This window comes from Mercenaria mercenaria, chromosome 8 (assembly GCF_021730395.1).
Source record: "Mercenaria mercenaria strain notata chromosome 8, MADL_Memer_1, whole genome shotgun sequence".
NCBI lineage: Eukaryota > Metazoa > Mollusca > Bivalvia > Venerida > Veneridae > Mercenaria > Mercenaria mercenaria.
Window position 1 is genome coordinate 42,087,527 of NC_069368.1, and position 16,493 is coordinate 42,104,019.

Here is a 16,493-nt window from a genome sequence, read left to right on the forward strand (position 1 = left end):
AGGATAATATGAGTTAGAATATGGCATGTAAATAAAACTAATCAATATTAAATTACATGTTGTTGTACAAAAATAAGCATTATGCGTATCAATAACAAATCATTAAATATAAAGAGAAATGTATAGCATTTAGATACAGTTTTATTGACTATAAATGTAATTTAATAGCATATACATACAAATTATACAAATTAAGGCATATCAATAACAAATCAACCAATATTGCAACACATCACACGGCACAAACGGTATGCATATTGTACCAAAATTTAATTGTCCAAAAATTCTGTAATGCATACAAGTGCATATCTAGACACCTTCCGCTAGGAGACATTTATTGCAAACATTTAAACAAACAGACCATTCATGTTTGCTTATAATTCTGTAAAATATTTCTTTATCCTACCTTCATGCAAAATAAAGGCAGAAATCAAGGGGCATAATAAATTTTGCTTTATCATGTCAGTGACTTGATAAAACTTGGTGGACTAATTTTTGGATTTAGATTAAAACGACGCCATCTTGTTTTTGAGAATATCTGCATTTAAAAAAAAAAACAAAAAAGAACTCGCTTTTATTAGGTACGTGAGACCATGTCACAAATGTATAGCGTATGCATACCGTATTTGCAATTAACACAATAAGTTATTATAACGGAAACGCCCGGAGAAACGGAAAGTGACTCATGTAAAGCGTTTGTTTAGGACATTAGCTTTCTGCACTTAAATCTAGGAATATATTGCATCTGGCATGGAGTGTTATTGAATAAAATCATCGAGGAAACGGTTTACCTATTTGTTCTGTCAAGCGGCGTTATGGCGTATGTATAAGTCACGTCTGTCGTTTGCTTGGTGAGGATGGGTAATCCGACATGCAACTGAACTTCGGACAAAACTTCACTTGGCAGCAAATTAAAATTATTTATTAATGTTCAACAGAACAGAGAGGTCGGGCACAAAGCAAAACAAAAATAGCCTTTGTTTTTCAGCTCTTATTTTATAACATTTTGGGTTAAAAAGACCTATTTGTGTAATGTCGGGGCATATTAATTTTTAAATTTCTATGCAAGCAGAGTCAGATCAAGTTGGTGGTAAATCTTTAATTTTAATTGAAAAAATGATTTTAGATCAGAAGGTAGAATAAATAGAACATTAGGTTACTGTCTAATAAATTTAGATTTATTAACTTCGTCTACGAAAAAATAAAAGTCTCGGCAGAGCCTCGACTTTTCTCCGACTCACTTAATACATTTAAATAGTATAAACCCAATATTCTCTATATCTATGCAAGTAAGCAGATGAACTGGAGTCTGTATTATGTCCTTTTGTACAAGCAAGTGACAAAACCTTCGTTCAATTGTGTCTGTTGCTGCCAAAATTATGATGTTTGGTAGAATAATTGACTTGACAAATGTCCAGGAAATGACAGTATGCCATAGCAAAATAATTTATTTTCACTGTTGACAGAATCTGAATCTGTAGTTAACAAATAAACATCTCTTGTCAGATATCAGGAAATCGATGTTTCTTTTTCTTTTTTCTCATTAACTTGTCAACTTACGAAAGACATTTGTATTCCAAAAGGACTTTTTACTGTGTAAAGATTTCGTATTCGTGGAAATGTGATCAGATGTGGAATTAGTATTTTAATTCTAATTCCTACTACTTGTTAACAGCAACCAGTTTTTGAATTAAACATGCAATATGCCGGAAGTACCACGAATATAAAGTTAAAATGATTCTGATATTTATACCATGATCCTTTCAAGAAATACTGGACTATGAACAACACGTTCAGTATCTCAATGCATTATATACTTCCAGTCTAAAAGGTTTGTTAAAAAGCTGGTGGTCCTCAGAGAGCTAGGGATGTTGTGTATGTCATTGCATCTCAAGAGCAAACTCAATCGAAGTGAGCCTACAATTTATCAGCTTTGATGCGTTGATTTCAAACAATATTCTTATAGAAATGATTATTTTTACAGCAGTAATGTTTACAAATATGTAGGTCTGTACTTTTACTTGGTCCTTTTGAATAACGATGTTCGTTTAATTTCTTTTTTATCTGGGTCCTGCTGTAAACAGTGCCGGAGCGTCAGGGATGTAGCTCATTTTTGCTTGGTTGCTTCCAAAGGATATTTTTTAAATCTTATTAACTACCTCAACAGTAATCTTTGGTTGCCGTGTGGCTGCTCGGACTTTGACTCAACGTTCATATAGTTTCTGGTTCTTTCGAATCATGGTAAAGTCCAGTTTGTTTAGTTCTGCCCATGGTTTTCTCGTTTAGGGTAAAGCCATTATTTTAGCTGGGGACCATGCGACGCTTTTTATGGAATTGCACTCTGTATATCATTGAAGGTTTCATTTGCACCGCCGTATGAATCTCTAAATTATATTCAGGTACTTTTAACATGCGTAAATGTTGAGTTCTGCTCAACCCGGTGCTAGAGGGCGTGGACGGTAGCTTGCATTTCCACTACCGTCAAACCTAGTCTTCTGTTATTTTGCCTGGTTGGGACTTTGCTTCTAATGAACTTGATAGCATTTCAGGACTCGATTTTCTTAATAACAACTCAATATAAGAAACGGTTCTTAATGCGTATTGATACCATTCTGCATCTTCAGTTTCTTTAGCTTGATTAGTTAATAATCAGAGATGTGAGTAGATCTATAGGTTCTGAAAAATAACTCCCATCTAATTATATTTTTATTTCTTTCTGATTTATTAGCTCTTGCATTTATGTTATCATTTTTTCATCACAACTAGAATAGTTTAGGTAAGCTAGAGGCCTTCTTGCATTTCACATAGATTTGAAATTCTATCATTTCAATTCCACTTGAGCAGAGCTGGGAACGCATTGAAAGGGTAATGACATCAGTCTTCAAATATGCCATAGCTTTATTTCCTGCCATTAACAGAATCAGTTCGAAACAATCTTAGTATGTACAAATTAAATGGATGAGTAGTCTTGTTATATTTTCTCTCTATTGAAAACTGTTGCGTTTCTTTAATACACTGATTGGTAAATTGATTCCTTTTAAACATTATTTACACTACGAAATTGTATATTAAGGTTTTATCCTCATAAAAGATAAAAAACAAATATTAAACGTTGCATAATGTTGGAGTGACACCACACAATACTAGGAAATAAGAACCGTAAATGGAAATCGAAACACTTTTGGTGAAATATTTATTGACAACCTAGATCACATTATTGACAACCTAGATCACGTGGCAAAACCCGCCCGCTTAGCTCAGTAGGTAGAGCATCGGTCTACGGATCGCGGGGTCGCGAGTTCGATCCTCGGGCGGGGCGTGTGTTCTCCGTGACTATTTGATAAACGACATTGTGTCTGAAATCATTAGTCCTCCACCTTTGATTCATGTGGGTAAGTTGGCAGTTACTTGCGGAGAACAGGTTTGTACTGGTACAGAATCCAAGAACACTGGTTAGGTTAACTGCCCGCCGTTACATAACTGAAATACTGTTGAAAAACGGCGTTAAACCCAAAACAAACAAACAAAAAGTTCACGTGGCATTTGCTAAAACTATTGAATAAGACACAATAAGCCACTTCATCAACAACTGTCCTAAATTCTGATATAGATGCATAGATTGATGGACTTCAGCTTCCTTCTCTCTGTTCAATGAGTTTGAAGTGGAAGGCGAACAATGTCGACTTTACAAATGTGCATAAATATATTACTTGTGTAAGATAAACTTGCAAACTTCTTTCTATAAACATCTAAATAATTCCAGGCAACATTTAATATATCTTAAAATACTGAATTCATATGCACACAAAAGTATTACAAGCTAGTTACATTGGTCGAGCTAATTGTCTTATATGCACGTCTTGTGAAAAAAAAAGACGTGATTTTCAAAAGCCACGAGTCAGTATTGCTTATTTAACACTGAATTATAATCTCTACGATTATACTCCTGTAACACAAACGCATACATTTGTTTTAATCTAAATAATTCATGATGCCGATTAACGGAAAAAGTAAGTATTACATTATAATTGCAAACAGGCACTCCATTGTCCGAATATCCTGTTTAAGAATTTATCTTGGAGATCATTTACAACTACATGTATGTACATGTTTATTTAGTAACACTACAGATGTCTGTTATTGCAATGAGTCCTTTCTTTCCTGAATCTTACTTAGATGTCTCCTATATTTAAGTTCTTTTTGCACTATTAGTAATTCAAACATCTATAAAAACAATTTGATCGATTGAACCGTAATGAATTCCCTGTTAATCGTTTCATATTCTTCAACGTTTAACAAACGCCAAATCAAACTGCAGTCATTTCGAAAAAAACGGATATAACGTTCTTATTTATGAACGAAAACTGAGTTTGGCATTCATTTAAGTAATTTTAGTAAGGTCAAGGTCATATTATATCAGATGAAAAAAGGTTTCGGGCCAAAATTCGATGAAAAATGGTTTCGAAAGTTGATGTGGAGAGCAAAATGATTAAAACAGAAAATCGGTGCAGAAACAATTGTTTGAAAGTGTAGACTATTTTAATAAAAAGTGCAATTTTTAATATAACGAATATTTTTCTTCATATTTCAGATCTCACTTTCGTCTTCGTTGATGAATTGAGATTCTTATTTGATGTGATTTCAATGTTAACGAAACAGTGTGTCTCGTGTCAGATTCTGGCCTACACAAGCAATTTTATCTTTACCTTAAGACAGCGATTATGAATAACACGTGTTGTCACAAATGAAACATTCAATATATTGATTGCCTGTCAGAAAAATACTCTGTTTACTTCCACAAATACTAGTTTCCTGGTATATAAATAAACTTCATCCATAGCTTTTTAGAAGATGTCGGCTGCTTTAAATGGATTTATTCTACGTATTTTTCTTTTTTGAGACTTATACGCGGAGAAGTATTTAGTATTTAGTGTTGTTAAAACGATTTAAACGAAATGAACTTTTATAAGAAAATTAACTTTAGAACTGTACGAGAAATGGCTGTTGTATACCTGATGTTAGATTTTTTTTTAAATTAATGTTACAAGGCTAAGTTCTATTTTGAAATCTAACACAGGACTTGTTTTACCTTTGATAACAACCTGGTTTATCGATATTTATCATGTAACTTCTGTGCAAAGTGCCTGATATCACTTGCCTGATATTTTTGTTTGATATCAATTCATCATTGACCTGATATCAAAATTAAGATCCTCCCATTTTGACGGACTAGCTTTTGCATCAGTTTCCTTCCAGGTTGATTTTTATAACAGAGTCCAGTTTTAATGTTGCACGACTTTATTCTAACCGGATTCTGTAAACTCAACTAGTATTTTCCTTAACTATGCCTGTCTCCACTTTCACCGCACATACAATAGTACTTAATGACGTCACTGTGTAACGTTTATCATGACACCACAATGTTTACATGGATCGATTCTTGGAAAGGCTTATAATACACTCAACACTATACTCACTTTTGATTTAAATAAGGCATTTATTTTTATTAAGTAGAAGCAAATGTGTTTGTTTAAAAATTATAATTCTTGGAACAGTGTAAATTATTTTATTAAACTTTAAAGTCTCTCCCAGTCTGGAACTGGAGATAAAATTTTCAGCGCTTGTGACTTTTAGTTGCCAAGTGTTTAAAACTGCGGAAATATAGTATAATGTATGTTATGATTTATTCAAGAGGATGATATTTCATTTTTTATACAGGTAAGGGTTTATTTTATTGCTAGTTTTTATTATAAAAATATCAGAAAGTTGTTAAACATTGTCAAAGTTGAATTCAATATGGCTGCCGTATAATGGCGTATTGTTTCATTCAGATGTTTCAGGAGTGGATGAATGTTCTAATCCGTAAAATATGAATTTATTTTTTTGCTTCAGAAGTCAATTTTTACGAAATAAGAGATGAGGACATGTGTTGTTCTAGGCAGGTTGTATGAGTTTAATAATAAATAGTGTAACAGACAACTGTCTTTTGATATCAGTTATCAGACTCGGCAGATATGAGCGGAAGGTGTCCGGTGAACCTCCACCTGATAACACTGATATCAAAAGACAGTAGCCTGTTTTTCTCTATATACCTAATAAAAACTGCATTTACGTCATATCTCTATTTTGCTTTTAGCTCTGTAACTTAAAACTCAATAAAGCCTGCAAATACTTAGAGAGTGGCGGTGATTTGTTAAGATTACTTGTTCTATGGCTTACTCATATTTAAATATTCTTATTCAAGGTTCGAGACTGTCTTTGGTTTCATGAAAGTCTTAGATTATGAGTAAGTACAGTGTTTGTTTCCCGTTCCTTTCGGCAAATATTTACATGTTGTCTGCTTTCAGGAGAACGCAACTTTTGTACGTTAAACTGCATTAATATATTACAACAAATTTCAATACTTTAAGAGAGTTGAAATATGGCAATTCTTTTACGATTATGTACTTGACTATAAAATAAATTACTGGCAGTTCCTTCGAATTTAAACTTTACAATAATTCATGTATGTTTAATACAAATAGTCAAAGTACTGACAGCACAGTACTGATGGAAGGTGATTTATGTTAGTACGTGTATGAAAAGAATCTATTCAAAAATGGTACAAGCGCTAACAGCGCTTTGGTAGTTAGAAACCCAATACATATAGGATTTGATTCGGCTAACCATATCATCAATATGATACTGCGCTTTGGTGATATATATGCATTCAACCCCCCCCCCCCCCCCCGCCGGAGTCCTCGACTGATATGGATTCTGCATTCTCGAGCATTAGATAAGCGTCATGTATGTTATTGTACCTTTTTGATCTGCCGATATTTCTGAGATAGATAAACAATAAACAAATGAATACATAAGTAAATAGATAAACAAATAAGCCAATTCAACTATTACAGAATTGAGTTTCAGAAGTATTTATGCAGAGAAATATCGGAAGCACATAATATATATTTTTCTGTCTATCTAATTCTTGTCATTCGTATTGTATATGTTTAATATATGTTTAATACGATGCCCCAAGGTCTCGCAATTTTTGGTTTTCATTGTTATTGCTTTTACAGAAAAGCAGACATGATTGGGGAATAAAGAGAACACAAAACATTCACGTAATGACAGTTTATTGTATTACTGTTTACGTGGGAGACTATGTGATGAATATTAACGGACGGTTAATTTCGCTCTTATAACGTTAACATGACTTTTGTAAAACAATCAGTTAGATACAGGAAACAGGATAACGTGTGCCCTAGATTAATGGCAAACGTGGCTCGGGATTTTTCTTGTTTAGGAATTCTTAATAGTTCATTGGTGTAGTGATGGCGTTGTCATCAGACATGTTTCCGTTACAGTTTCTTCTTGTTGCGGGCCTAGCTGTCTGACTGTATTTAGGGTGGTCTGTGCTTCCGAGAAATCTACCCTTGCCTTTCTTTCTTTTAAGTGAAGCCATTTTCAACATAAATAAAGGCAAAAATGAGAGAAAAATATATTCCAAGGTTGATTGTTTATTTAGGCTACGATTATGGTGTTGGTATGTAAGAAACAGGATTGTAATAAATGTATCACCTACTGATGCCAAAGTGATAAACATGGTTGAGCAAGCCCATTGTTTAAATTCCCCAGTAATAACCGCGCAAACGCGCCGATACTAATTATGCCATTCCTTTATGTTTAATGAATCTATATTTTCGTTGAATCTGCATGAATGGTTTGACTTTGTTTATTGTAAAGAAATGTAATGTATGGTTAGGCAACAAATATATCTAACTTCGTCAACAGAAACCAATGAGAGGCCAAATATTACAAAGACTGTAACGTGAGTTTATTGTTTTTGCCGTCGCAGTCACAGGAGTAGAGGAATTTTAAGTGTTCGCTTGAACATTACGAGGTGTGTATTTCACTCAAATGTTACAGTCTTTTGTATTATATAACAGTAATATTTTCAACCACTAAGCGATATCTTGTTAGTAATATTATTCATTTTTACAGTGTTCAATAACTGGTATTCAAACATTTTATCATTCCTGTTTCAAAGGAAACTCTGGCGCCTCCAGAGAATACAAACAAAGTAAATATTCATAGAAACGCTCCGTTTGCTGTCAAATGCATATTCTTAGGTTATTTACGCATTACTGGCCTGAACGGGAAGCAATGTTTTGAAAATGAAAACAGAAATAAGTTTATGCTGTCACAGTACGATTGTAGCGTAAGCAGCAATTGAGTATTTTAATTGCTCGGAATATTTTTAAAAAAAAATCTATTTATTAATACATTCTACATTTCCCTAGCAATATACTGAAATAAGTTTCGAATATATTGATATATCTAACTAGTAATTCATAGAAATGAGGTATTTCTCCTTAATTCGATGATAAAAATCAAGCTTTCAACTCTGAGAATACGGTTATCATTCAAAGATAGTGTCCCTACAATGATATTTCGCAAGTAAAGCGATTACATGGATCTATGTCATATTTCTTTCTTTAGAAAATTTTAGCAATTAATCAAGTTCTCAAAACCTTACTGCTTTATTTATTAAATCTTCAACACAATAAAATTAATTGCGGACCCGTAGGAAACGTTTGTACAAACGTTTCCTAGATGTTCTTTAATGAAGCTATTATCCCATTGTCCCATGTGAATGGAAGAATGATGGTTTTATTGTAGACATTATTTGATAATATGTTGTTTTATACATTAAAACATGACTTGAAACAACACAAATACAACTTTTAAAGATTTCTGTTTTCGTAATGGCAAAATGGGCTATAATCAATCACAAGAATCTTTTTAACATTTTGAAATTTGATTCTATATGAACCTTTTCTTGGAAAGAGTCAATGTTTATGCTGTGTTTTTTCTTTAAGGTATTGTCATTAAATTGACTGCGATTGCTGACATTGATAAATTTTCCACATTAGATTTTTAAGAATGATATATAAATTGCATTTGTTTGTTTAAATGCAATAACATATATTTCAAAGAAAATTTATGCTGTTGAAAGATATCACATTTACATATATATTTCGTTCATACTAGAGAGGAAAGGTAAATGACTTATTGGATTAAAGTTGAAAACTCGAGTGAAGATATCTAAATATTAAACTTATTTTGTCCGTATTTGTGCAACTATTGCCACTGTCAGTCACATTAAGAAACAGAATTAGGATATAAATCACGGGACAAAGTTATATATTTTTCTTATTTTCCTACTCTACAAAAAACATCAATTACAACAACAAAAAAGCACGATTAACGGTTTTATCATTAATTTTAGATATACAATGTAGGATGCCGGTGTAATGAAGTATTTCGACCTCCATAGAATAATGACCCCCGGTCATTATTCTATAGAAAAAGTGACCCCCGGTCATAGTATTATGACCTCCAGATCATAGTACTATGACTCCCCCACGTGAAGTAAACTGAACCTCACGAAGAATATTGACTCCCATAAAAAAACGACCCCCGGTCATTTGGTCAAATTTAGTGATAACTCATGTATCTAAGGCCTAATTGCTGCATTTTATGCCCCCACTCGGGGGAGGGGGGCATATAGATTTACCCTTGTCCGTCCGTCCGTCCTTCCGTTTGACCATTAACCCCAGATACCATCACTTGACACAGAAATCAGAGCATTCCGCAACGGGAAAAGGGATTCTATTTCTAGACGCTGTATCTTGGTGTATACATTTTTTTTCAGGAAAATAACAATTCACAATACGTTCACAAAACACATCAGTGTCTATAATCCCTGCAAACTTCGGTATGAAGTTATTCTTCAGAAGAAAACTGCACAAGAAACTGCTAGCATAGAACTTAGTATTAATAGAAGTTGCAATACTTAGCAGTGGCAGTAAAGTACGGTAGCGGCAACAATAGAAAGTAGTAGTAGTAGTAGTAGTAGTAGTGGTAGTGGCAGTGGCAGTGGCAGTGGTAGTGGCAGTGGCAGTAGTAGTAGCAGCAGCAGCAGCAGCAGCAGCAGCAGCAGCAGCAGAGGAATAAGTGACAGCAACAACAGCAGCAGGAGAAGAAGAGGTAGATGTACAAGACGTATTAGTGGAAGCAGGTATAGTAGTATCAGTAGTAGCAGTTGTAGTAGTAGTAATAGAAGTAGTAGTAGTAGTAGTAGAAGAAGAAGAAGTACATGTAGTAATAGCAATAGAAGTAGCGGCACCAGCAGTAGTAGTACAATCAAAATGTTAACTATTGGCAATGGAGGGTATTAGAGTTGTAGATCTAGTAAAATTGTCCGTTAGGTTTGGTGGGGATCACTTTTTAATAGATATTATCGTCGAAAGTCTTTTTAGGAGCCGGTGTTTTACACGGAAAGAGTAACTTTTTTTAAATAGAATAATGTCCGGGAATCGATATTGTATGAGAGTTCGAATGTAGTAATTTCGGCGATGAGTATTTTACATGGAAGGAGTCACTTTTTCTATAGAATAATAACCGGGGTCGTTATTCTATGAGATTCGAAGGGAGTCATCTTTAGGGAGTCAATATTTTACTTGGAGGGGTCAGTTTTTCTATAGAATAATGACCGGGGGGTTGTTATTTTATAGAGTTTTCAAAGGGAGTCAGTTTTGTATAAGGGGAGTCAATATTTTACAGGAAAGGTGCCACATTTTCTATACAATAATGACAGCGGGGTCGTTATTCTATGGGGGTCGAAATACTTCATTACACCGGCGCATAGTACAATGTTTAAATAAAAAATTAGGATGCTCTTTTAACAGACAGTCTTCAGTGGCATCAATAAACGTAACTTTTATAATTTTACAAAGAAGAACAGCTATTGCAATAAGTGTCTATGACAGACCGTAAGAAAACAACGATATATTTCTTCTACGTACATTTAAGTTACCGAACTATATTCTTTTACACAGACTTACTGTCCAATAGACCGTTCTTAGTCTAATACGGTTTTGCAATGCACTTAATTCATTTTGCAGAAACAAATCAAATTACACACAAAGTAATCAAATCTTATATCGATGCCATGGATTTCTACCATGTTCTTGATGGCTGAATGACATCACTGTCTGGACCTCTACTGCAGAGGAAATTTTCTAAATACCTACTTTTGCAAAAGAATATTAAATCCAAATGTTTGTCACCATGTTTGATAAATTCTGTGATATTCTTTTTCGTAGTTATAATAGAAAAAAGTTAAACCCACGTAGATATTTTGACCAATCTGCAGATCGAACTCAAATTATAGTCTCGCAATTTCGCTAGACAAAATTGACTTCGTTAAAGAATTATAACCTAAAAAATCTTGATTGTATTGTTTTCAACCAAAACATATTTGAAATTATGAAATTAATATTTACCACAAAACACCGGTTCTTTTTTTTACTCCATACGTTGAAAAATTAATTCCCTTATTTTGATGATGGGGATTATCAGTATTCTTGGGCAGCCACATTCTTTTCAACAATCGAAAATTACCGAAACTCTCCGACTCTTACTATTTTTCCTAGACGTTTGAAATCAGACATACATGAATAGATTATACCCGATCTAGCAATATTTGAGCCGTGCCATGGGAAAACCAACATAGTGGGTTTGCGACCAGCATGGATCCAGACCAGCCTGCGCATCCGCGCAGTCTGGTCAGGATCCATGCTGTTCGCTAACGGATTCTCTAATTGCAGTAGGCTTTAAAAGCGAACAGCATGGATCCTGACCAGACTGCGCGGATGCGCAGGCTGGTCTGGATCCATGCTGGTCGCAAACCCACTATGTTGGTTTTCTCATGACACGGCTCATTTTATCAATGTAATGATACGTCCGTTGCCATTAGGTTAACTTCTTACCCCACACATCATGAAAACACGTTTTTATACATAAATTTAACTTCGGCCGCCGAGTATCAGGCTGATTTATAATTTGACATTTTGTTCACATTTTAACAAACATAAAGAAATCATTAATATTTGCACGAAAATTATGAATTAAAATGTTTATTAACATAAAGACAAGGACCAAGGAAAATTCGGATCAGCCTTTCAGAAGCTGTATTTAATTGACTATTTTCTACAACTTTTTTAGCAACTCGCATAAAGTCTAGAACATGTTTTAAGTGTGTCTTTATTATGAAATATATTTCAACAACTAAATTCCAACATGATGCAGAACAGAAAGCGAAGTAAACATGAAATATACCAAATGGGTTACGGGCAGGGTTAATTTGATATTTTGTGAGAAAGAAGTTCGAGTTTGGCCGCCAATAATGGATCACTTACGAGGTTTTTTAGCGATAATTCATTTAATCTCTTTTATCAACTGGTCTTCAAATATGCATTATTTTTCCCTTAACAAAATAAAAAAGATTTTGAAAGATTTCATTACAATGTAGAAGTATTGATTTGTAAGTCATCGGTGTTTTCTCAAATAGCGAAACATATTCACCAGCCAGTGTACAGTGGGAATTATCTTAAAACCATAAAAAATAACAGAAATCAGCTATTTTTCATTCTTTTTTAGAAAATCAAGCTTGATGATATTCATTTTCATTATGTCCAATCAATTGCATTATATTTTATTATCTTCGTTCTGCATTATCCCGATACTTTTTGTACGTACGTCATCTGTCTGACGGCATATTATTTAGTCTGATCATATATTATGTTTTAAGATCATTTCTACCGTGTTTATTGATTTCAACAGTGTCATGTTATTCAAATTTACGAGACAATAACGGTCTTTAAACAATATTTTATAGCCTCCTCCAAATCATAATTTGTTTGCAATATTGATGCATGCATCACATTTTTCATGCTTTTGTTCGGTCATTAAAAGTAGAATTTTAATAACAGATTATGCCGTTATTTTAGCAATAAGGACTTTGATGGAATACGATAGATGTTCGAAAAGTAATGCAACTGGGTCTATTTAAAGGATACAATACTCTTTCTGTTAAAGTTTTATACCTATTTTGCTTATATGATTTCTCATCTACACGTTAGTAACTACTCAGTAATACAACTAAAATGAGTGGTCCTAATTTTCGGGTATATAAAAATGTAAATAGACATGCAGAAAACAAAAAAAAATCTACGGTGTCTTTGGATTTTGTAATTTTTAATCAAAACCCGATCGAACCCCTTCCCAAAAATAGATAAGATTAACAGAGACACAGTAACATAATTCCAGTTCTGTTTGTCAAATTACAGAGCTTAATTTTATTTTATAGGCATCCAAATAAAGTGTATACGACAGGAGTGGGCAAATGGAACCAGATAATATGACAGTGTTCACTTCAAAGCTACTTCGAAGAAAGATATTTATTCATGTAAAATGAAAATCATTCTCGGAAAGGATTTTGGAGTCTTCTTAGGTCATTCAAGCTGAAAAGTCACCACACGACGAATAATGTTTCGATGTAATTTAAAGCTCGAAGAAGCAAACAAAAACTGAAATATGCTATCTGCGTAAACTAATATTGCGTCAAGTACACAATTCCAAATATTCATAAATTACACAAAGGTCATTATATTAGTTTTTGTATAAATATCATACTATTTATTATGTAAACGATATTATGTACTCATTGCTTTACTGGATAGTTCATGTGGTCAACGTCTAATGCCAAACGCCACAAATCATAACTCAAGTTGCGTTTATTTGGCAACCACAAACATTTATCAACTTTATGCGGCTATTACTTCTTATTCTAAACAACACAGAGACTTGTCTAGACTGTTTTAGTGCTTCAGATTTAATTTTGTATCAGACATTTTTGATCTGTTGTATGTGAAAAAAGTTGATTGAACAGAAACATATATTCCTGCTTTGTAAAATTTTAGTTTTGTAATGATGTTTTGGACGTTGGTTCAGTCTTTTCGTCTTGATCACTTTTAGCATAGACTGCCTCCTTCAGAGACAATTACAAAGGGATGTTAAGGTAATAAAGAGTGTTGTTAACTATGAAATGAATACCTAGTAATTAAATTATCCAATACAGAATGAGAATGTCATGAGAACAAAACGCAGACCTAAACAAATCAAATTTACGTGATGCAAATGTGCATTCTAAGAGATGAAAACAGGTTATGGTGTTTAATTAAATCAAATAAACACTAAAAGAAATGCCTTTATTCTGAATGTCACATTCCGTTATCTAATCTGATATAGCATAATTTAATATGGCGTTTCAGTATATGTGCGTGTTCATACTGTATCTTTATGTAATGGTGTAATCTATGAAATGATTGAATATTCCTATAATATACAGCCACTTTTCTTTGTATGTGCTTAGCAATTCAGTTGTCCATTTGGTTCTCGAAAAGACCTGTGCATAAATGACGACGGAATAGATTTCATTGCTGTCAAATTAGAATGAATGAACTCTATAACACGAAGAAATTCTTATGTGATTATGTCTGTATAATTTGTTATTGTTTTGATGATATATTGATTTACTTGTTGTCTGTCTGCAAATAGGTCTGGCATTGTTTTTATGCCCCCGAAGGGAGGCATATAGTTTTTGAACCTTCTGTCGGTCTGTCAGTCTGTCGGTCTGTCAGTCTGTCCGCAATTTTCGTGTCCGGTCCATATCTTTGTCATCGATGGATGGATTTTCAAATAACTTGGCATGAATGTGTACCACAGTAAGACGACGTGTCGCGCGCAAGACCCAGGTCCGTAGCTCAAAGGTCAAGGTCACACTTAGACATTAAAGGATAGTGCACTGATGGGCGTGTCCGGTCCAAATATTTGTCATCGATGGATGGATTTTCAAATAACTTGGCATGAATGTGTACCACAGTAAGACGACGTGTCACGCGCAAGACCCAGGTCCGTAGCTCAAAGGTCAAGGTCACACTTAGACGTTAAAGGATAGTGTACTGATGGGGGTGTCCGGACCATATCTTTGTCATCGATGGATGGATTTTCAAATAACTTGGCATGAATGTGTACCACAGTAAGATGACGTGTCGCGCGTAAGACCCAGGTCTGTAGCTCAAAGGTCAATGTCACACTTAGACGTTAAAGGATAGTGCATTGACGGGCGTGTCCAGTCCATATCTTTGTCATCGATGGATGGATTTTCAAATAACTTGGCATGAATGTGTACCACAGTAAGACGACGTGTCGCACGCAAGACCCAGGTCCGTAGCTCAAAGGTCAAGGTCACACTTAGACATTAAAGGTCATTTTTCATGATAGTGCATTGATGGGCGTGTCCGGTCCATATCATTGTCATTCATGCATGGATTTTAAAATAACTACGCATGAATGTGTGACACAGTAAGACGACGTGTCATGCGCAAGACCCAGCTCCGTAGGTCAAAGGTCCTAAACTCTAACATCGGCCATAACTATTCATTCAAAGTGCCATCGGGGGCATGTGTCATCCTATGGAGACAGCTCTTGTTTTTAAATATTTTGAAAAATGTAGAATTCGATTTCATCAAAATTACAATGCTACGCTGCTTTATCTGACGAAGCTGTGGACTGGAAGGTCAATGTTTCGCCACTGCTTATTTTGCGTTTATACATGTACCTACATCATTATAGAATGAAACGTAACAATATGACACGAGGTGTAAGTGTATTTTCAAAACTACTAAAATAAACAATCTCAGACCTTAATTGAAGGATATAATAGGCCGTCAATATACGTACTTCTTTTTGTTTCTCAGGGATGTGTGTATAATTGTATCAAAGCAAATATGTGAGTAATATCACGTGATTTATACACAAGTATTTCACAGATAAAAGACGCTAGTGGCTTCCGTGGCCGAATGGTTAAGCACGTTGACTTTGGATCATTTGCTTCCTACTAAAATGGATTCGATACCTCGCTTGAGTGTTAGAATTCTTCATGTCAGAAAGTCAACGAGCTGGTTTACGGAAGGTTGGTGGTTCCGTACAGGTGTCCGCAAAAGACTGAAACAATGCCATGATGGACACGTAGGGGATTCCTCCATCATCAAAAACTGGAAAAGTTGTCATTTGATAAAACAAGACCTATTATTTGATGTTAATACCATTACTTGCAACTAAGAGACACAGATCTTTGGCTCAAGTACTCATGCAAGATGTAATTACAATGAGTGTGACGTTTCACTTTGGTCTTGGAATAACTTATTGAATTACATATTTTTTTTTGGTTATAATCCACAAGCCGTTGCAATCGTGACACTTGGTAAACAGATACAGACCTAGAAAATGTGGAACTGTTTTTATATTGCTGTGTCTAAAGTGCTGCTGTAATGTCACAGAATGTATGTGTATTTAAGTATGAAATTTTATTGTCAAAAATTACTAAGTGAACAAAGTCATGTCTAAACACTTTCCGATACGAAGTGTTGTTAATTGCTAAGAAAATACTTAAACTGATATAAAAGGGTATTTGTCTTACGTATGTATGTATGTATCCTATTCATATCGTCCTTTCGGACAAAAAACAAAACGCGACAATGTGTCTATTTATGCCAAAAGATAATAACATGTGCTAGAATAATATGCTTGCAAATTTTCCC

General features: G+C 34.2%; 1 protein-coding gene across 2 annotated transcripts in view; it reads left to right on the forward strand.

Moving 5' to 3' along the window:
* The window catches only part of LOC123566512 (cAMP-dependent protein kinase type II regulatory subunit-like), a 241,381-nt gene that overhangs the window by 77,511 nt on the left and 147,377 nt on the right, over positions 1-16,493 (forward strand). The gene's annotated exons all lie outside the window — the stretch shown is intronic.